Genomic DNA, 27,089 nt, shown 5'->3' on the forward strand with positions numbered 1-27,089 from the left:
GATTTGGTTTGCATCTCAAATATTCCTGCAGGGTCACTACAAAGGTTACAGAAGCACAGAATTATACAATCTTCAGTGTGGGGGAAAAGCACTGAGAACCTCTAGTCAGAAGCCTTTTCTAGGATGTCTAACAGGAAGCTAGCTATCCCCTATTTAATTGGATATAGCCCCTGGAAGCACTCTGTCTCATCATGCATCACTCCTACCTTATATGAAGATGAAATCAGCCTTTCTTTCTGTAACTTTCACCTACCCCAGGTCTGTATGCCTGAGCTTCGCAGAAAGAACTCTTGGCTTTATTACTTTGGGAGTACCAGAGTCATTTTCTGTTGGTGATGGAATTTAAAATCAGGTCTGTTTAATGGAGTTTTCAGTTGCTCTGCCTGTTCGTTTTAATACCAGACATTTCACCATTTTTAGCATGTGAAATATATCTGTATGTCCTAAAGTTTTCTTAAGACTACAATATAAATATTGAGTTTTATATAACCTTTTTATTTATCAAGGGAGTATTTTAGGGATTTGGTTTCAGCATCTTTTTGTAAAAATGTTAGATCTTGGGAACATTTTCATAATTCAGCAGGGTCTGCAATGTTAATGGACCTAAGCAGCAGGATCCCTGGACCACATACTATAATTATTCCTTAGAGTGCTTGTAATTTCAATTCCAGAGCCTAACGCTGGCTGTAATTCATTTGTTTTTCTTCTCTTATGGAAAGTGATTCACAGCAGCCTTCTGATTTTGGAAATCTATTGCTTTTGCTCAATTCTAAGTTGGTACTCCAAATTTAAATTAAAGTATGGCAGTGGGGGGAAAAAAAACATGGTAGGGATTGAGAAAAGAAATGGTGAAGAAATAAATATTTTCTGTGAGCAAAAGTTTCTTTTAAAAGCATTTAAATCACTCTGGGACAAATTAGAGTTTTCTTTCTTCTGTTTCTTCTCAGGCTTCCAGTATTAAGAATATTAAAGTAGAAGGAAAATATGTTCTTTTCTTGATTGAAATTAAACCATTGCAAATTATTCAGTGACTTCAAATTCCAGCTTAAATATGAGATACATGAAATACAACTTGATACTTTGTGTATAGGTGTGTGTGTAATTAGCATCTCCGAATCATCATGTATAAAACTTTTCTTTAAATTAGTTAAAATTACTTTGCCTTAGCTTTGAACATAATTAGAATTTCAGATATGTTATAGTTCAATTGAAGCAAATTTTATGATGTTATAAGGAAACTGAGGCCAATACAGGTTAAATTCATAGTAGAATTAGAAGTGGAAAATCTCTGAGGATTTTCACCCTGGGGTTTGGTGTACTTTTTACTTGGTTAGATTAAATAGTGTTACAATAAATATAAAAGTGTTTTGACTATTCAAATGGTGACAATCATTTTATTTGAATAAGTCTGATCAAGTTAAAGGAAAAGAAATTTAAATTTGAAATGAAACCTACACTCTTATAGTTTAATACTCATTATTTCTAATTTTAAGATTTATTTTTTCTACACCAGGGAAATCATCCTTGAGGATCTTATGAAGACCTTCTCATGGTAAGAACATTTAATCGACAAGAATTTTATAAAAATGATCATAGCATGTTTATTGCAAAGTGTTGTCTGTCTGTTCAAATGGAATGTCTAATATACAAAGGGCTGAGAACAATTAGATTGTTTCCTCAGGCACTCTTTTTTCCCATCAGTCTGTTTTATTTTTTTATAGTCAGTTGCTCATTTAATTTTTTCTTTTGTTGCTCATCTTTCCCACTATAAGATACCTTCTATACAAGCCGGAATGATTGCTTATTGATAAATGTCTGACCTATATAAAATATTTGTTGAATGGATGCCTTAATGATCAGTAAAATGATCACCTGTCATGTGTCAGCACCAAGTTAAATTGTTTCAATGAAACATTTCTGCTTTTCTTTTTGGTAAACCTAAGAGGGAGGTCTCAGTTTCATTGTAGAGGTAAGGAAATGGCCTCAGAGCAGGAAAGTTATTTAATCTATATTAAGTTATTATTAAGAAGGTACTTGAACTCTAGTTTGAAAATGTTAAACACTTCCTTTCTCAGACCAGTTATCCTGAAATTCAAAAAGTTAAAATGCTAAGGAGACAAAAGTAAACAGAAAACTCATGCAAAATCAGAAACAATATTTAAACACAAAATTCCCATTTCAAAAGACCCCACTGATCTTTGACTGTCTCAGATATGATGCAGGATAACTGATGAGCTGGTATCAGCTTAGTCATGTGTGTCTGACACATCCTTAGCAAAAGGAATAAAATTTTGGAACTGAAATATGACCTACTCCTAATTGCTTAAATGTTTATTAAACATAATAATAAGTTTTAAATGAGTATTGTCTTATAAATACATAGAAACATTAGTCTGATAGGACACAGTTAAAGAAAAATATAAATATTCTAAAAATAGTTAATTTCCAGGTTTTGATGCTCTAATTATAGAGCATATTGATCTTGGCAGTTGTCATGTTATTTTTAAAAACTTTTTATTTTGAGATAATTATAGATTTGCATGCAACTCTAAGAACTAATACAGAGAAACCTGTGTGCACTTTACCCAGATGCCTCCAACGTAGCATCTTGCAAAATTATACTACACAGCAACCATCAGGTTATTGACAGTGAAGTATTTAATATACAAAACATTTCCATTACTACAAGGATCCTTTTTATTGCCCTTTTATAGACATACCTTCTAATATCCTGTAACTCCTAGAATCGCTACTTTCTTCTTCATTTCTAAAATACTGTCGTTACAAGAAATCTATGTTAAGCGGAGTTATGCAACATGTACCCTGACAGTACTGACTTGTTACTCAGCTTAAATCTCTGGATATGCTTACAAATCATGTGTGGCAGTAGTGGATTCTATTTTGTTGCTCAGTGGCGTTGCAAGTATGGTTGTACCATGGTTTGCTTAACCATTTCCCCATTAAAGGACATCTAGGTTAGTTTTAGTCTTTGGTTATTATGAATAAAGCTGCTGTGGATCTTTACATGCATGTTTCTGTGGGAATGTAAATTTCCTTTCTCTGGAATAAGCTGTATTATATTAGGTCTAAAAAAACAAAGCATGATTTTAAAAATTATCCTTTACATGGGGTCCTCATAGTATAGGAATTAGCTAAATCAAAACAAGAGATTTAGAATAACTTAAGAGGAAATTGAATAATTGACTGTTATTGATGTATGTTAACATCCTTACTACTATTATTGTTATTAAGTCTGGTGCAGCTCTGAGATTAATCTTGTCTTGTTTATCCAAGGAACATGAGGTTTACACATCATGTTCTCTCCCTTGGAATGTTTATATGCTAATCATCAATCTGTAGTTTATTCTGTCACCCATTTATACTGAAGTGAGTGCCAGCTTTACATACAAGTATCATTTTATAAAAGATTAGAGCTTTAGTATTTACCGTAAGAACTAAGAATACCCATCTAATTTGCTGGGGCATGACACTCCAAAGTGTCAGGGTGTGTTTTATGGCATTTATTAATAAACTGTATTTCTCTCATGAGGTATATTTGCTGGCCTGACAGCTTGCTTCTACTCATCTAACCTTGAATCATAAAAAAACAAGCAAGATTTGCGTGCATGCATATGTTTATATGTATGTGTTGATAAATATTTATGTACACATATATGGATGTATATTTGTATGTAAATAGAACTACAAACAGTAAAATACTGCCCTATCATAGAAAATCTGTGCCTCTAAAGACTGAGATTAGGAGACTAAAACTAAGATTATGTTTGCTGAGTACTTGTCCTGTGAAAGTGTTACTTGCTCAATTATGTCCGACTCTTTGCAACTCCATAGACTGTAGCCCGCCAGGCTCCTCTGTCCATGGACTTCTCCATGTAAGAATACTGGAGTGGGTTGCCATGTCCTTCTCCTGGGGATCGTCCCAATCCAAGAGATCGAACCCAGGTCTCCCTCATTACAGGCAGATTCTTTACCATTTGAGCTAGAATTGGTAAACTTATACCTATCTCATTTATATCCTACCAAGATAACCTGGAAATACACCCTAGTATATTTGATAGATGTTTCTCTACCAAATTTTGAAATTCAGACAAAATGCAGAAATTGCCATACTGATCACTATTGTATCACCCATTAAAATAAAGAAAGACAAAAATACTGGTTTATTCATATTTAAAAATGCTTATTGATCACTTTCTTTCTGAAGACTGATCTAATGATGGGAAATCAAAGTGAACAAGATCCGTGAATCACATTCTAGAGCTTACATTTTAGTCAGGGGAGGTAATCAATGAGCATGAAAATGCATTAAATGAGCAAATGAGGAATTTTCAAATATTTTACTGTGAAAAAAGTAAAACAGGGTGATGGCTAGAGAGAGTGATTATGGCTATGCTGGCTAGAGTGGTAAGAGAAAACTTCCCTGAAGTGCAATTTCATGAGCAAAGACATGGATGCTGAATTGAAGCTAGCAATGCAAAAACACAAAGTAGGGCGTTCCAGCTAGAGGAAGTGGCAAAAGCAAAGAGCTTAAGATGGAAAAGAGCCAGGAGACCTTGTCTGAAAGATCTGCAGATTTAGCTCTCTCAGTTACAGAAATTCATTTTCTGGAGTGCTGATTTTCTGGGGCCAGAGTCCTGAGTATCACTTACTAAATGACCAATGACAATGATTTTCATGGCAGAGAAGACATGGCATATACTAGAAAATGACAGGGAAATCAACAACAGAAAGAACGGAAAGCCTGAGGTGCCAAAATAAACTTGTGAATTAAAAAGCAAGGAAAGTTTGAGGAAAATGTAAGCATTTCAGCTTTAAAATCTTTAATGAATGAGGCCAAGAGGGACAGGGACTGATTAAAAGAAGGGGCGGTATGTGATAAAGTCTGATGACATGATTCAAAGCTAAAGCATTTTAGAGACAAGAAAGAGGGAACAATCTGGAACTAGAGATAATACTTAAAGAGGACCCTCAGCCCAGCTCTAGGCCCCAGGGTATAAGGAAAGAGGGAGAAAGACCAATGAGCCATTGGGAAAGCACTATCCTCAGAAAAGATCCACAGGTTCTTTGAGCAACATGAAAGGAGCATTCGTAGTTGAGTCTGAGGATACTGGGAATTTTGAAGGTGATGCACTGTGAATTCCACAGAACCTAAGATGGCAAGTTTAGGACGTGTGGAAAGCTCAGCAAGGGGTACTAAATGGAAGATTTGGAGAGCCTATGGAGCAAAAATGTGGGAAATAAGAAGTGAAGTCCAAAGCTTTTTATGGTGATCCATAATAAACACAAACAAAGGGTGCAGAGGTGGTGATCTCAAAGCAGGTAGACGTGGTGATAACTTGTGGGATGTGGGGACCCTGTATACTGTTTTCAGAGATGGTGGGGAGGTAAGGCAACTTCACTTTTGCCATCACACATCTCACAATCAAGGTTGCAGAAATTTTGACACCTCATGAGGGCTTGTCTTAATTTGAATGCAAGAAATCACAAATTTTATAGTGAATTTCCAGTTCATATAATAGTCATTTTGAAAGTGAAATAGTAAATATATATATATATATATATATATATATATATTTATATTCTGGTCCAGGCCAACTCTGATCACTTAGAGATAGCTTGAGAAGGGATGGTGGTTCCTATCCCAAAATTTCCTGCACAATTTCACATTGTATTTAATCTTACTTAGGTTAATCTCAAATTATTTTTCCATCTTTGTTTAAAACAATAGGTGGTTATGTTCAGAAGCCATTTCTTTTGTATTTAATTTCTCCATTGACTTGATTAAGCGTAACAGTTTTTCACTCTGAGATGTCTCTCACCAGGAGATTTTTCACAACTCTCCTTGTTATTTTTTCTCTTCTTTTGGTTGTCTGGCAATAAAATCATAATCCTGTCTTTTCCAGCATCACAGGCTGATAACAGCATGAACACACTCAGAGGATTCTTGCTCTCATTAAGCTTTTAATTTCTTTATTGACTTTAATTAAATTTGAGAGGCTTTTTCAATAACAAGAAAGAAACATGGTTGTTTGTTGGATTAATAGCATTGCATTAGATAGACTATAGGTGATATTTGGGGAAAAGGATAAGCTTCTATCTTATCCTAGGATCACAGATGTAAAGTTTTCCATCTCTGAATTTCTTGCTTTTAAAGGAATTACACCATATGAACTTAAAAATCGTATTGTTTCTTCAACAGAGCCTAAGAAGTCAGTGAGTCACAGGTGAAGCTTTCTGAACAATATTTCAACTGATTTTCTTAGTGTAAATTGTATTAAAGAGTGTCTATGCTTTTAAACTGCTATCAGGATATTTATTAACTATACGAGCAAATATTTATTGGGCACCTCTGATGTGCTATGGGCTCTTCCAGGCACTGAACAGCATTGGTGCTTGAGGGGATAAACGTGCTGTGCTCACAGAGCCTGTATGAGCAAGTTAACTGATTTAAGTCCATAGCATATTTTAAAATAGTTATGTGAATCATGAAAAATTAATCAGGATTAAATGATGAAGAGACTCATGGAATGCAGGGTGGAATCAATGGGAGAAGGTTCATAAAAGAATTTTCTGCATAGCTGACAGTTTAGACAAAGGAGTCATTCATTTATTACATTTAGTGTTTCTCTAGTATCAGTAAAAAAAAAAAAAAAAAAAAAAGAAAGAAATTAAGTCGCTCAGTAGTGTCCAACTCTTTGCAATCCCCTGGACTATACAGTCCATGGAATTCTCCAGGCCAGAATACTGTAGTGGGTAGCATTTCCCTTCTCCAGGGAATCTTCCCAATTCAGGGATCGAACCCAGGTCTCCTGAATTGCAGGTGGATTCTTTACCAGCTGAGCCACAAGGGAAGCCACTAGTATTGGTAAACTTTGATTAAATCTGCATATTGAATTAAAGTAGCATGCAAGCATTTGGAATTAAAGTTAATGGAAAGAAATAAAGGTGTATTTCAAATAACAAGTTATTTACTTTATTTTTCATAAATGGATCCAGATCAAATATTTTTTCTTATTTGAGGTATTTGAAAGAATCAGAACCTTGCCATAGGAGGGAGGGGGATTAAGTAGATACAGATGCACAAAACCTGAGACTTGCTCCACAGTTGATGGTATTCTCTAACTGCACTATCTAACATGGTCTTTACTAGTCCACATGTGGCTATTGAAAATCTCAAACAAGGCTAGCTCACACTGAGATACATGCATTGTCAGTGTAAAATAAAAAAATCTACTTCAAAGACTTTGTTTGACAAAAAATAAAATATTATTTTGTATTGATTACCAGTTGAAATGATAATATTTTATATATAATGGGCTAAATTATTTATATTTTAAAATTAATTTCACTGGTTTTTTTTTTTTTTTTTTTTTTTTACTTTTTAAAATGTAGCTGCTAGGGAATTTTAAATTCTGTATGCAGTTCTTGTTTATGATTCACATAGTATTTGTGCTGGTCTGTACTGCTCAAAAGAATTAACATCGCCTTAAACCATATTGCACAGAATTATAACATAGTTGTTTAAATGAGTTAAATGCTCATGAAAGATGGCATGCTTTCAGCTTTAGATGACAAAATCAAAATAGAATTTATTTAAGAAAAAATGCTGAATTTATATTTTTATAATTCAGTTCAGCAGTTGCTCAGTTGTGTCTGACTCTTTGTGACCCCATGGACTGCAGCACACCAGGCCACCCTGTCCATCACCAACTCCCAGAACTTGCCCAAACTCATGTCCATTGAATTGTTGATGCCATCCAACCATCCCATTCTCTGTTGTCCCATTCTCCTCCTGCCTTCAACCTTTCCCAGCACCGGGTCTTTTCCAATGAGTCAGTTCTTTGCATCAGGTGGCCAAAGTATTGGAGTTTCAGCTTCAGCATCAGTCCTTCCAATGAATATTCAGGTTTGATTTTCTTTAGGATGGACTGGTTGGATCTCTTTGCAGTCCAAGGGACTCTCAACAGTCTTCTTCAACACCACAGTTCAAAAGCATCAGTTCTTTGGCACTCGGCTTTCTTTATAGTCCAACTCTCACATCCGTAAATGACTACTGGACAAACCATAGCTTTGACTAGATGGACCTTTGTTGGCAAAGTAATGTCTCTGCTTTTTAATATGCTGTCTAGGTTGGTCATAGCTTTTCTTCCAAGGATCAAGCTTCTTTTAATTTCATGGCTGCAGTCACCATCTGCAGTGATTTTGGAGTCCAAGAAAATAAAGTATGTTATGTTTCCCCATCTATTTGCCAAGAAGCGATGGGACCAGATGCCTTGATCTTCATTTTTTGAATGTTGAGTTTAAAGCCAGCTTTTTCACTCTCCTCTTTCACTTTCATCAAGAGGCTCTTTAGAGCCGTAAGGGTGGTAACATATCTGAGATTATTGATATTTCTCCTGGCAATCATGACTCCAGTTTGTGCTTCATCCAGTCTGACATTTTGCATGATGTACTCTGCATGTAAGTTATATAAGCAGGTTGACAGTATACAGCCTTGACATACTCCTTTCCCAATGTGGAAACTATTAATTTTATAATTAATATCTATTAATGTTTGAGTATGACATGCTAACACAAAATGATCTTTGAAGTATAGAAATTTTGCATTCTGATGGGAAAAGGGACATGCTGAATTGCTGGGAGAATTTCAGCTTCAACTAGAATAGCTATGTTGTCTAAGTCAAGAGGTAATTTTATATTCTTCAAGATCATATAAAATATGAACTAAAACCTATCTTTTCAGAAGCCCACCTTTGAGCAAAAATAAGCTTTCACGTTCATAAACGAAATTGTTCTAACCGTAAATTGCACTGATCTATTTAACTGATCCAAATATCCTCGTAAGCAACATTGGTTTATTTAATTTAACCAGTCATACAAATTGTTAGAGAAATATTCTCTCTAGGTTAAAATAGTTCTAATGAGAAAAAGACTATCATCTATTGTTCTTATTTGTTTGCTTGCTTGCCTATTTTATACAGCCATTTGCCAAGGTTGTAGAAGCCTCTTTTAAAGGCAGAAATACTTAGTAGTAAAACATTATTGGTTAGAGATACTGGCTCACAATTATCAGTTTAATCCGAGTAGAAAACTAAAAGTTTTCTAAACTAAAACTAAAGTTTCAGTTTAAGTTGAAGTCGTTAAGCTCATACATTTTTTAAATAGTTCTTGGTTTGATGGAGCCCTATAATACCCTGTCTGGTAAATATTGTTTAGGATTTCTAAATGGTAAAGTTCTTCCTGGCTAAATGGGGTTCTCTTAACAATGAGTAACTGGGCTATTTGAGAATAGGCTCTTGTGATGAAGATTCCTCTTGATAGATTATCTGTTTTTAATTTCACTTTTCTGTGGGTCTCTTTTCATGCTGATAAAAGCTTATTTATAGTCTTTGCATAGTGATCACTATTATAGGTTTACTACAGAGATATTGTGGATTTGGTTCCTTTATTTTCAGTAAAGCAAATATTGCAATAATATGAGTCACCGAAACTTTTTTTTTAATTTTCTGAATGAACATAAAAGTTACGTTTACATTATATTGTAGTCTATTAACTGTGCAATAAAAGTGAAAGTGAAGTCTCTCAATCGTGTCTGACTCTTTCCGACCCCATGGACTGTAGCCTACCAGGATCCTCAGTCCATGGAATTTTCCAGGCAAGAGTACTGGAGTGGGTTGCCATTTCTTTCTCCAGGAGATCTTCCCAACCCAGGGATTGAACCCCAGTCTCCCGCGTTGCAGGCAGACACTTTACCGTCTGAGCCACCAGGGAAGTGTGCAATAGCATAATGTCACACCTTAGTTAAAATGTATATTATTATTAAACAAAAAATGCTAACAATTATCTGAAGGTATAGGATTTCCACGGACCTTAAATCTGTAAAAAACACAATATCTGTGAAGAACAACAAAGTGAGGCTCAGTGAAACAAGTTATGCCCCAATTGAATAACAGTTACTTCAATATTCAGTGGCTTAAAACAGCAGTTCTGGTGTGATCATTTATTCTTTGGTTTAAAAATTTGGGAAGGTCACAGCAGAACTAGGTTTTCTCTGTTTAGTGATGTCTGAGACTTTAGCTAGATAGACAGCGTATAAAGGTGAGCATATCCAGTATTACATGGAGATATCTTCATTTACAAATCTGGTGATTCATTTTAGCTGTCAGCTTGGACCATAACTTCAATTCTGGAGTAGTGTTTCTACATGTGATGTCTTTGTGTGTCTTCGGAGTCCCCAAAGCATGGCTTCCTCAAAATGGTTAGATTTTTCTGCAGCAATGCCGAGTTCCCCAAGTGAGTGTTCCAATGAGTAAAACAGAAGCTGCATTGGTTGACTTTTATGATCTACTCTGAGAAACCAAATGGTGTCACTTCTGTCCCATTCTGTTGTGAAAGTGAAAGTCTCTCAGTTGTATCCGACTCTTTGCAACCCGTGGACTATACAGTCCATGGAATTTTCTAGGCCAGAATACTGGAGTGGGTAGCCTTTCTTTTCTCCAGGGGATCTTACCAACCCAGGGATCAAACCCAGGTCTCCCATATTACAGATGGATTCTTTAGCAGCTGAGCCTCAAGGGAAGCCTGTCCCATTCTGTTGAAAGTACAGTATAGTTGCTCAGTCGTATCCGACTCTTTGTGACCCCATCAACTGTAGCCCACCAGGCTCCTCCGTCCATGGGATTTTCCAGGCGAGAATACAGGAGTGGGTTGCCATTTGTAAGCAAATCACAAGCCTACCCAGATTCAAGGGAGGGAGAGAACATAGATTCTACTTCTTGATGAAAGGATTATCAAAGAGTTTGCAGACATGTTTAAAACCATTACACTTTGGGGGACAGATCTCTTTTCAGAATGAGTACTGAAGGAAAATTATAGAATTGTAAAGGTAGATGCTAATGGAGTTGTTTTCTGTTAGTGTGATATTGATAATTATGTGATTTTTAAAGTTACTGGGATTGGGTGTGGTAGGATAAAAGTTCTTTGATCTATTGAGAAATGTGTAAGTGTCCAGTTTCCTTGAAACTTGAAAAGAGAATTTGGATTTAAGTTTCCAGCATCAAATCTTTTTCACTTTCACTATAACAGTTTTTATTTTCCTCAAACATTCTCCTTTTGGTTAATCCTGAAAAGAGATACATTAGTATTACTTTTTTGGAATAAATAACTTGTTTTCATAGAACAAGTTATCTTTTTATTTGGAGTAAATGTCATGCCTTCATAGCAAATTAATAACTATGGAATGAGACTGTGATCTTTGGGGAATTATTATTTCTTTCATTATTTTGGCTTTTGCTATTAGTACTATCTACTTGCTTATTTTTAAAATAATCAGTCTCCTAAATGGTGATTAAAATTTTGTGTTGCTTTCATGTACATATAACATACATCTCTAGGTTAGCCCCTCAGAATATTCCAGTAAGTACAAAGATATCAACCCTGTTCTTTATAAACTTATATTCTTAGTGGAAATATACATATAATAAATAAATATGTAAATGACAAAAGATCATGAGGAAGTCACAAGTTTTTTTTTGTGAAACATAGGGTGAAAAAAATAGAGTGAAAGTAAAATAAGGTGATATCGTAAGACTGGGGAGAAGTTATGATTTTGCTTTAGAGTGTCAGGGAAGATCACAATGGGACTATAATAAATAAACCAGAACCTGAATGACAAGAAGCTGTCGTTTTGTGAGAAGTTTGGTCTAGTGGTGGTGATGATGGTTAATTTTATACATTATTTGTAACTTCACTGGACCAAGGGATGTCTGGATAGCTGATGGAACACTATTTCTGGTTCCTGTGAGAGTGTTTCTGAAAGAGGTTAGTGTTTGATCTGGTAGACTGAGGGAAAAAATCCATCCTCATCCATGTGGGTGGGCTTCATCCAATATGTTGAGGATCAAGATGGAACAAAAAGGTGAAGTAAGGGCAGGTTCACTCTTTCTCTTCTTGATCTGGAATGCCTAACTTTTCCTGCACTCAACATCAGAGCTACCATCTAGCTACCAGCTAACATCAAGTATAGACTTGGACTAAACTGTACCACTGGCTTTCCTGGTTCTCCAATTTGTAAAGCGCAGATTGTGTTGGTTCCAGGTCTCCATAATGGCATATGCCAATTCTTATAGTAAATCTCATATATATGTAGGTATGTGCCTTATAGGTTCTGTTTCTCTGGAGAACCTGACTAATACAGTGCCTGTTTCAAGTAGAAGGCCCTTATCAATCACCACAGTTTTTGGTGTCTAAACTCCAACCTCATAGAAGAGCTTGGTGTTACTAAAACATGAAATGGTTTTACCTTGCCACATATTTTGCACTCCCTTTGCCTGTCATGTACTCTTCCGTTTCATCAAGGAAAAACAAACAAAAAGAAAACAAAGAAAAAAAATAAGGAAAACTCTCATTTAAGATTTAATTCAGTTATCACTTGCCTTTTTTCACCTTCAAAATAGTCAATTTCTCCCCTTTTCAGAATGCTTTACCACTTGTATTACTAGTTTTTTAAATTGTTTCCTGCTTATTTTTTTTTCACTAAATGGTGAGAAAATCTATTTTTATGTGTATGTATTTGTGTATGTGTTTGTGTCTGCCCAGTGTTTGCCACATATTAACTAAAAACAAATTCTTTAATGTAGTTTTGAATGCAAAACTCATTTTTTAAAAAAATATTGAGACTGCTGTTTGATAGTATTTACAAAAGACTTAAGTTCATTCAATTATACTTGACCACATATTTTTGACATGTTTCCTGAGAAACCTGTATGCGGGTCAAGAAGCAATAGTTAAAACTGTAAATGGAACACTGACTGGATCCAAATTGGGAAAGGAGTACATTAAAGCTGTATATTGCCACCCTGCTTATTTAAGTTATATGCAGAGTAGTACATCATGTAAAATGCTGGTCTGGATCAGTCGCCATCTGGATTCAAGATTTCTGGGAAAAATAACAACTTCAGATATGTACATAAAACCACCCTTATGGCAGAAAGTGAAGAGGAACTAAAGATCCTCTTGATGAGGGTGGAAGAGGAGAGTGAAAAAGTTGGCTTGAAACTCAACATTCAAAAAGCTAAGACCATGGCATCCCATCCCATCACTTCATAGCAAATAGAAGGGGAAAAGTGGAAGTGGTGAGAAATCTTATTTTCTTAGGCTTCGAAATCACTGTGGACAATAACTTCATCCATGAAATTAAAAGATGTTTACTCCTTGGAAGGAAAGCTGAGACAAGCTTAGCGTGTTAAAAAGCAGAGACATCACTTTCCTGACAGAAGTCTGTGTAGTCAAAGCTGTGGTTTTCCTAGTAGTCATGTGCACATATAAGAATTGGACCATAAAGAAGGCTGAGTACCTAAGAATTGATGCTTTCGAATTGTGGTGTTGGAGAAGACTCTTGAGAGTCCCTTGACCTGCAAGGAGATCAAACCAATCAATCTTAAAGGAAATCAATCCTGAATATTCATTGGAAGCACTGTTGCTGAAGCCGAAGCTCCAATACTCTGGGCACCTGATGGGAAGAGCCGACTCATTGGAAAAGACCTTGATGCTGGCCGAGATTGAGGGCAAAAGGAGAAGCGGGCAGCAGAGGATGAAATGGTTAGATTGCATCACAAACTCAATGGACCTGAATCTGAGCAAACTCCAGGAGACAGTAGAGGACAGAGGACTCTAGCATGCTACAGTCCATGGGGTTGCAAAGAGTTGGACATAACTTAGTGACTGAACAACGACAACAATGTATTAATATTTTTCTGCCTCCTCCAATCCATGGTAGGTGGTATTACAGAAACACACATGATAATGCCCTTGGAACAATTTAAAAACCTTAAGCAGAGCTGAATGAATTGGCTATCTTTTCAGACAGTGAGGAAAAGCAATGCTTGAATCAATGAATTGATACTTGTATGGGATTTGCAGCTTTTCTAACACATTCTACCAACTAATCACCTCCTGTTAAGTGTAAATGTGTTTTCAGTGTCCTGCTATCTGAAAAACTACTCTATTCATTCTTTGATAATTACAGGTTAGCTTGTCTATTAAGAACTGTGAAATAAAAATAACAGTGCAGATAAAACCATACATGTGCATTCTCATGCAAGCAAAAAATAGGCAAAGAAAATTTGTTCCCCCCTTAGTTTCCTGCAATTCCTGCATCCTAATATTCCTCCTATTTCATCTGCTCCTTTTTCCGTACCTTGGGATCTCTTCCTGTAATGGTGGATCTTATCTCCAGTATAAACTTTTTTGATTATGTTCTCTCTAAACTCTTACATTGTTATTTTGGCTTCCAAATTATAGAAGAGGAATGATGATAGTTAAAACTGGTAATTAGATTACATTTTAGGGTTTCTGAAGAAATTTCCACACATAAAGTACATAACTGACACAGGTTTTATTTGTATGAATTTATTGCCTGTAAAAACTGTTTTTAAAATATCTGTCCGAATTTTACTTTTCTGTATTACCCACCTCAGTTATGTGTCTCTTCCAGTGAGTGATGATAAAGTACAGAAACCTTCATACTTGTAATCAATCTTTATTTGCTCTCATTTCATTCGCCTTACAAAATGCTGTTTACCTATCTTTGTGCTCAGTCGCTCCAGTCATGTCCAACTCTTTGTGACCCCATGGACGGTAGCCCACCAGGCTCTTCCATCCATGAAATTCTCCAGGCAAGAGTACTGGAGTCAGTTGCCATTTCCTTCTCCAGCGGATCTTCCCAACCCAGGGATCAAACTCACCTCTCTTGCATCTCCTGCATTGGCAGGCAGGTTCAAATTTTACCTCTATGAAACTTTCCCTTAGCCTTCATAAAGATCTTCATTCTCCCCACTATAGCATTAGTGGAGCTCAGATAAAATTATTATTCTATTGTAACTGTTAGAAATTTTTCACATATTTGTAAACAATATTGGAAATTTCTCATAAGAAGCAATCTGCATAAGTTAAAATTCTTATTACTTAATATATTGTGCAGTGTTTAACAGGCAAAGTGAAAGTGAACCTGAAAGTCCCTCAGTCCCGTCCGATTCTTTGTGACCCCAAGGACTATATAGTCCATGGAATTCTCCAGGCCAGAAGACTGGAGTGGGTAGCCTTTCCTTTCTCCAGGGAATCTTCCCAACCCAGGGATCGAACCCAGGTCACCCACACTGCAGGTGGATTCTTTACCAGCTGAGCCACAAAGGAAGCCCTTAACAGATAAAACTTTGTGGCAAACTGATTTTTCAGGAGAAAATTGTTTCACTAAATATTTGGTAAACCAAAATACAGATGAAGAAGATTTTTTAACATGTTCCAATAAAATACAAATGTTTTCATATTAACATCTAATATTGTTACACTTTGACATTGTAGAATCCCTGAGTTCTGGTAGTCCCACTAAAGCCTGCTTGAGGTCGATAGGCTTTACACAAAAGTAAAGTTTGAATAAATTAATCTTGGATTAGGAACTGTATCCAAAGAAAAGATTCAGTGGAAACCTGAAGACTGAAGAGCAGCTCTTTGAGAGGTTGTTAATAATACAATGAAGATGCATACTTCTTAATTCTTCAGTTGATGACCCTGCTAATTAGGTGTTGACACATGCATTCAATTGAATTTTTTAACATATTGAATAACTGATTATCAGCCTAGAAATTCTTATTTCAGCTCATAGGTAGATCTAAACTTAGCACACTTCCTGTAATAGGACTTACGGTGAATACCACACTTTTTCCTATAAAAATAAGAGAAAATGAATGGTGTCCATTCCCTTTATTAGTCAGCACTTTTCCTTGTCAGTCAATATGTAACCATTGAGTGCATCTTAAGTGTGTGACTCTGGTGAACACAGGTATTATGGGTCTTGTTTTTATTTGCCAGCAAGTGAAAACAAAATCCTTATAACTTTCAGCTTAATGTAATTAATAGAAAAGAACTTGATATCTAGGCTTCTTGGCTTGGGGTAGGATTTGCATTTATCCTGGTGGAAAAGAGTTGGAAAAGGTAGAAAGAATTCTTCCAATTAAATGGTGTGGCTTAAATAAATTTATATCATTTAAGGAACTGAAGTAAGAGTTATTAAAAGTATTGCTATGGCATCAGAGAACTAAGATGAGGGGTATGGGGTAAAGAAATGGTGCCTTAAAGCACATTCACAGCCATGGAGTTAAGAAAATTCCATGGACAGAGGAATCTGGTGGTCTATATAGTCCATGGGGTAGCAAAGAGTCAGACACGTTTGAGCAACTGAGCATACGTACATGCTTAATTAACACAATTAAGTATCTTGTTATGGAATTCTGTCATTCCTAGTCAATTGTATTGCTGTTAGGGTAAAATTCATTCCTAAATAATCTATCCAATAATTAAACAAGAAAGATAGCTGAACAGGAAACCTCCCTTTATGTACTATTACAGGTCAGGTTAGAAGTATCCCCAACAGACTTGATTGAGTAAGGCTGTTTTTGTCTCTCTGCATTATATTTGCATATAAAGCTACAGAGAATATGCTGGTATTAAAGTATTTTAACAAGGAAGCCATTTGAGTGGGATGGCTCTGATGCCTTGCTAGTCTACATAAGCAAATCAAACCCTACGCCAGGGTCAATGCACTCAAATCCAAGAAAATGACATCTAAGGACAACCAGTCACAACCAGCCAACTAGGATTTCCCAAACTCGGCAACTGCCTAAACTATAACCATTCAGATAATTGCTTTGCTTTGCTTTAGTGTCTTCTCTGTAAAAAAGCTTGCCCCTGCCATCTGTTAGTTGAACCCTTTCAACTATCTTGGTTTCTCACTGCACAATTCAAAACCATGTGTGCTGAAATAAACTTTTGAAGATTTTAATGTGTCTCAGTTTACCTTTTAACACTGGAGAATATGGCTAATTTTAACACCAAATTTTCCTTGTAAAAATTAAATCCAGTCAGAGAGAGAGAAACAAACATTCCTTAATATATGCAAAGTAATTTTAGCTCATATAGTTTAAAATGCCAGTTTTAATTTCCATAGAAAATTTGAAGTGAGGGTGACCATTGCTGTGTATCAGTCAGAACATTTTGATTATAAAGTACCAAACAATCCAACTCACATTCACTTACACAGAAAGTGTAATCATTATCCCTGTTAACTGAGACTTCTCACAATATATATATAAACTTATTGGTTGCTTGATTCAGAGAATCAAACAATTGTTTTCTCCTGATCTTGGTTCTTTTTCATCTTAACTCAATTCTCAGACAGATTTCCTGCTTGTGTTTGTAAAGTGGCTGCCACTAGTTCAAGTGCTTCAGGGAAAGAGTAAATTCTGTGTGAGAAATCTCAGCAAAATCTGCAGAATGTCCAGGTGGTTCTGATGAGGTCATGTGCCCATCCTTGAAACAATCACTAGGAAGAAAATTATGAGGTTTTTATTGGCCAGGCTTGAGTCACATGCCAGTCTTGTACCTATGGCTGAAGTTAGTTATATGGAAACCTCTTATACTGTAAATGCAGGATGACTGTTTCCCCCAAATTATTATCAATAAACAAAAACATTATTAATCAACTACATGACAGAGCTGAAAAAGCATGAGTGACTTTACAAAGAAGCTTGGAATAGTCTGGCCTTGAGAAATGAATAAACATGATCTTTTTACTAAATAAGAAAATGGAAAGTAAAAGATTCAAAATCTTGATTGGCATGGCCACAAATAAAATTACTGTCAGTGCCTTTATCTTTTTTAAAAAACAAAAAAAGAATCATACCAAATGCATAAAAACTATTAAAACTTAATTTTACTAAATAATAATTAATCATGTTGAATATTATGGATTACTTTAATCCAGAATCAACTACATATTTAAAAGTTCCAGTTAAATAGGAAAGAAAGACTCAGATTATTTTTTTTAATTACATTTTATATTTAGGTTCTATTTGCTTAAAGGCTAAATTTAAAACACCAAATTATTATGTCTTAAAGATGTTGTAACATGAGCTTTATTTCTTATAGTTGTGTAGCTGGTCAGTTGTTCATTCACTCAGTGGTGTATGACTTTTTGTGGCCCCATGGACAGCAGCTTGCCAAGCTTCCCTGTCCTTCACCATCTACTGGAGCTTTCTCAAACTTAGGTCGATTGAGTTGGTGATGCCATCCAACCATCTCATCCTCTGTAATCCCCTTCTCCTCCTGCCTTCAATCTTTCCCAGCATCAAGTCTTTTCTAATGAGCTGGCTCTTCGCATCAGGTGGCCAAAGTATTGGAGCTTCAGCATCAGTCCTTCCAATGAATATTTAGGACTGATTTCCTTTAGGGTTGACTGGTTTGAACTCCTTGCAGTCCAAGGGACTCTCAAGAGTCTTCTCCAACACCACAGTTCAAAAGCATCAATTCTTTGGTACTCAACTTTTTTTATGGTCCAACTCTCACATCCATACATACTACAGGAAACACTATAGCTTGACTATACAGACTGTCTTTGGCAAAGTATTGTCTCTGCTTTTTAATACACTGTCTAGGTTTGTCATAGCTTTTCTTCCAAGGAGAGCAAGTGTCTTTTAATTTCATGGTGGCAGTCACTGTCCCCAGTGATTTTGGAGCCCAAGAAAATAAAGTCTGTCACTGTTTCCATTATTGCCCGATCTATCTACCATGAAGTGATGGGACTGGATACCATGATCTTCGTTTTTTGAATGTTGAGTTTTAGGCCAGCTTTTTCACTTTCCTCTTTCACTTTCATCAAGAGGCTCTTTAGTTCTTCTTCACTTTCTGCCATAAGGGTGGTGTCATCTGCATATCTGAAGTTATTGATATTTCTCCCTGAAATCTTGATTCCAGTTTGTGCTTCTTCCGGTCCAGCATTTTACATGGTATACTCTGCATATAAGTTAAATAAGCAGGGTGACAATATACAGACTTGACATACTCCTTTCCCAATTTGGAACCAGTCCATTGTTCCTTGTCTGGTTCTAACTGTTGCTTTTTGACCTGCATACAGATTTCTCTGGAAGCAGATGAGGTGGTCTGGTATTCCCATCTCTTTAAGAATATTCCACAGTTTTTTTGGATCCAACTATAACAAAAAGATCTTAATGACCCTGTTAACCATGATGGTGTGATCACTCACCTAGAGCCAGACATTTTGGGGTTTGAGGTCAAGTGGTCCTTAGGAAACATCACTAAGAACAAAGCTCATGGATGTGATGGAATTCCAGTTGAGCTATTTCAAATCCTAAAAGATGATGCTGTTAAACAGCGGGACTCAGTATGCCAGCGATCTTTTATTTTATAGAGCCTGTTGTAAATCTTTGGTGCTTGATCAATAAATTGATTTGATTGATGTGTATTGGTTAAGGCAATGATCAAACTATCACACATGGTATGATTTAACAAGGAATTGTGGTCTGGTGTCAAGGAGGAGAGAGCAAGGAAGGAAACTGAGTGGGAGGAACTGAGAGAAAGGGAAATAGTTTGGAACATGAAATATCCTCATATACCAGATATGAGAGTTTCAACTACTTCTTGATCTGTAGAATTTGTGAAGTATATTTCCATTAGAATGGAAATACCTTGCAGTGTGAGCTTTCACATATAAAAAAGGTAATTGATTTTCCATTCATGCTTCAGCCTTATCTTTTATCATCAACAGTGCTTCTATTTTGGTACAAGGTTGTGAAATGTGATGATAATATATGACCTTCAGAGACTCTGAGTGGAATCTAGTGGGTGGTATATACACTCCACACCTGTGTTTCTGCCAGGCACAATCACTCATACTCAGGATAGCTTTACATCAGCGGTGTTAATGATGTTGCATCATCAAGTGATAACTTGATCACAGCTTTTGACACTGATTTTCCTAGGTATGGCATCACTTTTCTTATAAACTTATTACCTTCTTCTTTTCTTCCATTAACTTCATTTTATTTTGACGGTGAAGTTAATTTTCATTAAGACTGAGTGAAATACTGAAGGAAAAAGATAGACTCTGACAACTTCAACAAGAAAGGGAAAAGAAAAGTGGCAGAACATTTCACAACAAATGTAGAGGAAGACAAGGCAACATTGACTCTAGTTAACATTAAAAGCAGGGAAATGGATGCTTGGAGACTCAAATGGAAGGAAATACTGGAGTTTATCTAGTGTTCTTAAGGGGAGATTAAATGTATCTCTATTTGCTTTTCCTCAGAGTCTATTTTAGTTAATGTATTAGGCAACTGGGAAATATATAATTAGAATTGTCAGTTACTTTTAAAAAAATTATTTAATCATTCAGTGGAAAAACTGAACTGTAGATAATAAGATAAATGAATGTAATAGAAAGTATTCATTTACTTTACTGTATGATCTACCATAGCTTTAGGAGTATATACCTTGAACTTTAAAAATATATCATTTACTAGAGATGACTCAGTCTTATTTAAGTAGATGATTTCTAGAGAATGTCAGTGTGTATACATATATGGGTATATCAGTATATATGTGTATATATTGTATTCTTTTTAATTTACATAATTTTGTGTTGATGTGATTTAAGGTTGGACTGTACTAGAGTAGTCATTATCCCATAAGAAGTACTTCTTAAAGTTCTACTCAGTCAATGTTGAGGGCAGAGTTTTAAAGCCAAGAAAATTAGAAGATATCAGACACTATACACCCACTCTTAAGAACTGATAAATAAATGAATAGGTCTTTACCCTGGAACTTAATAGCTTAAATAAAATTTGCCCAGTACTAGTATATGCTGAAAATGTTCTGTTTGTCTTATGCTTCTGGTATTTATATGTTAAAGTTCTTTCATGTATTTTGAGACCAAAAAAAAATGGGCAGGCATAGAAGATTTGGGTGGTCAAGAATCTGAAATGACTAAATATTTAGTATAATCAGAATTTTTAATTTTCCTTTCTCTCTCTGAAACTAGTCTTGATAAATGTGTGGGATTACACAAAGTTCACACCTCAGTAATATCAGTATTGAGCTTTCAATGTATAAATCCAGTAACAGGCTAGAAAATATTATGTTGATCTCATCAGATTTGACTTGAATCTACTTTTTATTGTTATTTTTTTATTTATAAAATTTTTATTGGTGCATAGGTGATTTGCAATGTTGTGTTATTCATTTTGCTGTACAACAGAAACTCAGTTATACACATATCCACCCTTTTTTAGAATCTTTTCCCATATAAGTCATACAGAGTACTGAGTAGGATCCCCTGTGCTATACAGTAGTTCCTTATTATTAACAGTTATCTATACTATATCTAGTGGTGTGTTTACATTAATACTAGCCTTCCAGTTTATCACCCTTACTCCCCTCCCCCCCGCCCCCCAGAAACCATAAGATTGTTTTCTACATCTGTTACTCTGTTTTGTAAATAAATTCATTTGTATCTTTTTTTTTATATTCCATATATAAGAGGTAGATGATACTTGTCTCTCTCTGTCTGACTTCACTCAGTATGACAATCTCTAGGTCCATTCACATTGCTGTAAATGGCATTATTTAGTTCTTTTTTATAGCTGAGTAATATTCCATTGTATACATGTATCACATCTTCTTTATCTGTTCCTTTGCCATTTTGCTTGCTTCCATGTCCTGGCTGTTGTAAATAGTGCTTTAAATAACACTGTGGTGCATGTATCTTTTCAAATTATGGTTTTCTCTAGATATGTGCCCAGAAGTGGGATTGCTGGATCATATGATAGCTCTATTTTTTTTTTTTAAGGAAGCTTCACACTGTTCTCTATAATGGTTGCACTGTGTACATCTCCACCAACAATGCAGGAGGGTTCCCTTTTCTCCATAGCCTCTCCAGCATTTATGGTTTGTAGATATTTTGATACTGACTTTTCTGATTGTTATGAGGTGATGCCTCAGTGTAGTTTTGAGTTGCATTTCCCTAATAATTGGTGAATTTGAGCATCTCTTCATGTGTTTTTTGGCCATTTGTATGTCTTTTTTTTGAGAAATGCCTTTTTGGATCTTCTGCTCAGTTTTGACTGAGTTGTGTTTTTCATTATCAAGTTATGTGAGTGGTTTTTATATTTTGAAGATTAATTCCTTGTCAATTGCTAATTTGCAAATATTTTCACCCATTCTGTGACTTGCCTTTTTGTTTTGTTTCTGGTTTCCTTTGCTGTGCAGAAGTTTTTAAGTAGGACCCATTTGTTTAGAATTTATGCAGATAATCCCATTTACCATTGAATCAAAAATAATAAATTACATAGGAATAAATCTACTTAAGAAGGCAAAATCTGTACTCAGAAAACTATAGGATAATGATGAAAGAAAGTAAAGATGACTCAAACAGATAGAGGGACATATCATGTCCTTGGATTGTAAGAATCAATATTATCAAGATGATTAGTATACTACCCAAAGCAATCCACAGATTCAATGAAATCCCTATCAAATTTCCAATGGTAGTTTTTTCATAGAATTAGAACAAAAAAATTGCAGTTTTTATGGAAATACAAAAAACCCCAAATATCCAAAGCAAACTTGAGAAAGAATAGAGATGGGAGGAATCAGGCTCCCTGACTTCAGACTGTACTACAAAGCTACAGTCATCAAAACATTATGGTACTTTGCAGTACCATGAACAGAAATATAGATCAGTGGGAAATGGTAGAAGGTCTAGAGATAAACCCACACATGTATGGCCAACTAATCTATGACAAAATAGGCCAGAATATGCAAGGGAAAGAAGACAGTCTCTTCAGTAAGTGGTGCTGGGAAAACTGAACAACTACATGTTAAATAATTAAATTATAGCATTTCCTAACACCATACTAAAAAATAAGCTCAAAATGAATTAAAGATCTAAAAATAAGGCCAGATATTATAAAACTCTTAAAGGAAAACATAAGCAGAACACTTTCTGTCATAAATTGAAGCAAGATCTTTTTTGATCCACCTCCTAGAGTAATGAAAATATATCTGCCTTTTTAAAAGGGTGAATTTCTGTTTGTATTTTATAATAAAAAATTTGGAGAAGTTTAAAATAGAACAAAATAATATCAAAGACATTCATAATCATGATATTTAGAGAAAATATCTTTAAAAGTAATTAAAACCTTTGCATAAAATTAATTTTTTTAATCTAGCTAATATTATGCATGTCTTTGGTATTTTGCTTTAAAATTTTATTATCAGTAATTTCTGTCTCAATATTCTCAAATCTTTTTTAATGGATACATGTTGTTTAGTCTGTGAATATGCTATAATTTATTTAAATTATCATAGAATTTGAGTATATTGGGCTTTTTATTTTGAAATAAAATTATTTATATCTGTGTATATTAAATTTTGCACATCTGATCATTTTTAGTACATACATACATGCAGAAAAGCAACTTAAAAGATGCTAATGGGTAATGACATTTTAAACACAATACCAAAGGCAAATCTATGAAAGAAATAATTGATAAAGTAGACTTTTTAATATTAGAACCTTTTGTCCTGTGAAAAATAATATCAGGAGAATGAGATTACAACTCATAGACTGGGGGTCCATTGAAAATATTTTCAAAAAGCATATCTATAAGGGACTAGTGCACAGAATATACAACCCCCAAAAGTCAACAGTAAGAATGAAACAACTTGATTAAAAAATGGACCAAAGACCTTAACAAACATCTTACCAAAGAAGGTATACAGATGGCAAATAAGAATAAGAGCATATACTTCACATCATATGTCACCAGGGAATTACAGATTAAGATAAGAAACCACCACAGACATTATAAAGGCCAAAATCAAAAACAATGACAACACTAAAGGCTGTCATGGATGTAGAGGAACAAGTCTTTTCATTCATTGCTGATGGGAATACAAAATGGTACAGGGCGCTTTGGAAGATAGTTTGCCTTTTTTTTTTTTTTTTTTTGCAGGGTGGGTCGGCCGGCAGCCCGCGCCCGCCGGCCCGCCCCCTGCCTTTTTTTTTTTTTTAAATAAAACTAATCATACTCTTACATAAACCATCGATCAAGCTCCTCGATATTTACCCAAAGGAGTAGAAACATCATGTCTAAGACTTAATGCCCACACAAAAGCCTGCACATGGATATTTATAGTAGCTTTGTTCATAAGTGCCAAAACTTGAAAACAACCAAGATGTCCCCAAGTGTGACTAGATAAATAAACTGTGATACATCCAGACAATTAAAAAAAAAAAAAAATTTCAAATTTGGAAAACTCAGCAGTGGCCACAGGACTGGAAAAGGTCAGTTTTCATTCCAAGCCCAGAGAAACCCAATGCCAAAGATTGTTCAAACTATCACAAATTGCACTCATCTCACATGCTAGTAAAGTAATGCTCAAAATTCTCCCAGCCAGGCTTCAACAGTATGAATCATGAGCTTACAGATGTTCAATCTGGATTTAAAAAAGGTAGAGGAACCAGAGATCAAATTGCTCACATCCACTGGATCACTGAAAAAGCAGAGAGTTCCAGAAAGACATCTACTTCTGCTTTATTGACTATACCAAAGCTTTTGACTGTGTGGATCACAACAGACTATGGGAAATTCTTCAAGAGATGGGAATGCCACACCACCTTACCTGCCTCCTGAGAAATCTGTATGCAGGTCAAAAAGCAACCCTTAGAACTGGACATGGAATAGCAGACTGGTTCCAAATTGGGACAGGAGTATGTCAAGTCTGTATGTTGGCACCCTGCTTATTTAACTTATATGCAGAGCACATCATGTGAAATGCTGAGTTGGATGAAGCACAAGCTGAAATCAGGATTGTCAGGAGAAATATCAATAACCTCAGATAATGCAGATGACACCACCCTTATGGCAGAAAGCAAAGAAGAACTAAAGATCCTCTTTATGGAATTGGAAGAAGAGAGTGAAAATGTAAGCTTAAAACTCAACATTCAGAAAACTAAGATCATAGCATCTGGTCCTATTACTTCATGGCAAACAGATGGGGAAACAATGAAAATAGTGAGAGACTTTATTTTTGGGGGCTCCAAAATCACTTCAGATGGTGACTGCAGTCATTAAATTAAAAGACACTTGCTCCTTGGAAGAAAAGCTATGACCCATCTACACAGCATATTGAAAAGCAAAGACATTACTTTGCCAACAAAGGTCCATGGAGTCAAAGCTATGGTTTTCCCAGTAGTCATGTATGGATGTGAGAGTTGGACTATAAAGCACTTAAGTATTGATGCTTTTGAGCTGTGTTGTTGGAGAAGACTCTTGAGAGTCTCTTGGACTGCAAGGAGATCCAACCAGTCCATCCTAAAGGAAATCAGTCCTGAATATTCATTGGAAGGACTGATGATGAAGCTGAAACTCTCATACTTTTGCTATCTGATGCAAAGAACTGAATCATTGGAAAAGACCTTGATACTGGGCAGGATTGAAGGCAGGAGGAGAAGGGGACAACAGAGGATGAGATGGTTGGATGGTAACACCTACTCAATGGACATGAGGTTGAGCAAGCTCTGGGAGTTGGTGATGGACAGCGATGCCTGTTGTGCTGCAGTCCAAAGAGTCCTGACTCTTTGCAAAGAGTCAGGCACGACTGAGTGACTGAACTAAACTGTCTAATATGTCACTGTAAAGTTCATTGGCTGTAACAAATGAACCATTATGGTGGGGACTGCTGGTAATGAGATAGGGTGAGTGTCTAGGGAATCATGGAAAACATGGTAAACTCTGTACCTTCACATCTACTTTGCTGTGAGGCTAAAATTGTTCTAAAATATAAACTCTTAATTTAAAAGTCATGATAACTGGATAGGCAAAAATTATATAACATTAATTAGCATTTAAATATAGTATACTGATTGTGTATTTGTATATAATTTGCCCCATTTTTTTTCCTATTGCTCTTTATTCCTTTTTTTTTCCAATACCCATATTCATTTCTATGATCTACTAGGACTTTGAGGTCTTAGGAAGACTACTTCTTTGAATAAAAATAACTAAGTAACATTCATATCAAATTTGTAAAGTGGTGGCCACCTTACCACTGGTACTAAAGATATCATTTGCAAAACTTGGTCTTGTCCAAGCTATTAACATGAGATTTTAGTGTCACTGCTGGGGATAAGTCAGTAGTAACATTGAGGAGATAATTTAAGTTAAGCATTTTCAGTAGAACTTTTTATTGCTATACATTTTTTCTAGAATTTCAAGTTTACTATTGATATGATATTTTGATAATATGTCAAACATAGTTCAACATGAAATTGAGATGACACAAAAACCTTTTCAAAGTGAAAATAATTTTGGCACACCAAAACCGTCATATTTTTGTGTTTATTAGCATGCTCACAAATACTCTGGGTGTGTCCAAATTATCACAGGTCTGTTCCAAAAAAGCAAAATGCAACAACAGCAACGAAAATGCCAAAGAGTTCCAGCTTCTCTGCAGATATTGTATTAGTCAACCAGGACTATGATAACAACTTACAGCAGACTGGGTGGCTTAAAGAGCAGCAATATATTCTGTCATAGATCTGGAACCTATGAGTCCAAGATCAAGGTACTGCTTTCAGAGGGCCATTGTCTTGCTGTGTCCTCAAATGGCACATTCTCTGTGCTTGGGCTTAAAGAGATAGGAAAGAAGAGAGAGAACACGTGTGAGATAGCACTAGCTCTCTTTCTAAAAGAACATTAGACCTGTATCGGATTAGAACCTATGCTCATGACTTCATTTAGCCTTTCTTAAAGGCCTCATGCTTTCCTGGTGACAGATGGTAAAGAATCTGCCTGTAATGTAGGCAACCTGCGTTGGATCCCTGGGTCGGGAAGATCCCCTGGAGAAGGGAATCACTACTCACTTCAGCCTGGTGAATTCCATGGATAGAGGAGCCTGGCAAGCTATAGTCCATGGGGTCACAGAGTGGAAGAAGACTGAACAACTAACACACATGCACACAATCACACACACACGAAGGCCTCATCTCCAATACAGTCACACAAGGGACTAGAGCTTGAACATAAGAATTCTGGGGAGATACAATTCATTCCATAACAAATATTTAGGGCTTTCGCTAAATTAATTCATACAATTCGGTTAGCCAAAAAGTTCATTTGGGGTTTTCCACAAGATGATAAGGATTGTCTCTTGCT

The sequence above is a fragment of the Cervus elaphus genome, chromosome 9, assembly GCF_910594005.1.
Source record: "Cervus elaphus chromosome 9, mCerEla1.1, whole genome shotgun sequence".
In the NCBI taxonomy this organism is placed as follows: domain Eukaryota; kingdom Metazoa; phylum Chordata; class Mammalia; order Artiodactyla; family Cervidae; genus Cervus; species Cervus elaphus.